This window comes from Pseudopipra pipra, chromosome 15 (genome assembly GCF_036250125.1).
Source record: "Pseudopipra pipra isolate bDixPip1 chromosome 15, bDixPip1.hap1, whole genome shotgun sequence".
In the NCBI taxonomy this organism is placed as follows: Eukaryota; Metazoa; Chordata; class Aves; order Passeriformes; family Pipridae; genus Pseudopipra; species Pseudopipra pipra.
Genome location: NC_087563.1, coordinates 18,003,475 through 18,004,587, shown reverse-complemented (window position 1 = coordinate 18,004,587; position 1,113 = coordinate 18,003,475).

Below are 1,113 nucleotides of genomic sequence, written 5' to 3'. Positions count from 1 at the left end.
GTAGCCTTCTTCTGGTGTTTGGCCAATCTTGCATCACCTTAGTCTCACCTTCTCCTTCTGATGGAGGTGTTTCTGCAATGCTCAGAGGGTCTGATTCAGGATGGCTTCCTGACATCGCTCAGGAATTTTGCTGTCAGGAAATGCTCTGTGATTTCAATGTCAGATGGGTACCAGGCAGTGCTGAGCCCAGAGGTGCAGCTGGTGCAGGAGACCCATCCCAGTCCATACCCCCTTTTTCCACCTCAGAAGCCCCCCTGCTTCTGCCCATCACTGCTAATGCAGTTTGTATCTCCCTTGGCATGCCAAATCCTCAGCTTGTGAGATCCATCTGTGCTAATAATTAGATGATACTTCAGTAGACAGCACCTCCACAGTCTGGCATGATCTTTTAGCTATGGTTGATGCAAAGACACCAGTCAGAATTTTGGCTGGATCTTTGAACAGCAGAGACTGGATGTTGGCATGCCTTGGCTTTTGGCTTCCTTCCTTGCTCTTCTAGGATCTGCTGTGATTATTTTTTCATTCATGAAAAACAAAGGAAGAGTGACAGACACAGAGCTGAATTTAGAATTTGTTCATGTAAGAGGCCTTTTTACACGTTTATTTTTTAGGTACAGTTTCAAGGAGAAACCTGATCTATGCTGAGGTCAGAAAGAGTTCTGTTATCCAGACATATCCCTGCCTCCCCCATCCTGACTCAGTGCTTTGTTTTATGGGAAATACTATATGGCACAACTCTTCAGATAGTTTTAATATTTCCTCTGCTGAGGTCTCGGACAAACCCTTGTAATATGAGAGACAAGGGGGCATCCAAAAATACTCCGGTGTGCATTCGGCAGCCAAGCTCTCCGCAGAGGAATTTTTACTCCACTTTTAAGGCACCTAAGGGTTTGAAACACCCACAAGATGTTTGATTCTCCTGGTTTTAAAGCAGATCTCCATGTCATAGCTCCCCAGGTGGGGCGGGCGGGGGGTTTGGGGTGTGCGCCGCTACTCGCGGCATTACGGTGGAGGGGCGGGGCGGAGGCGGGGCCTCAGACGTGGCGGCGGCTCAATAGGGGCGGGGCCAGCAGGGGGCGGGGCCCGAGCGGCGGCGCGGCTGGAACGGCCCGG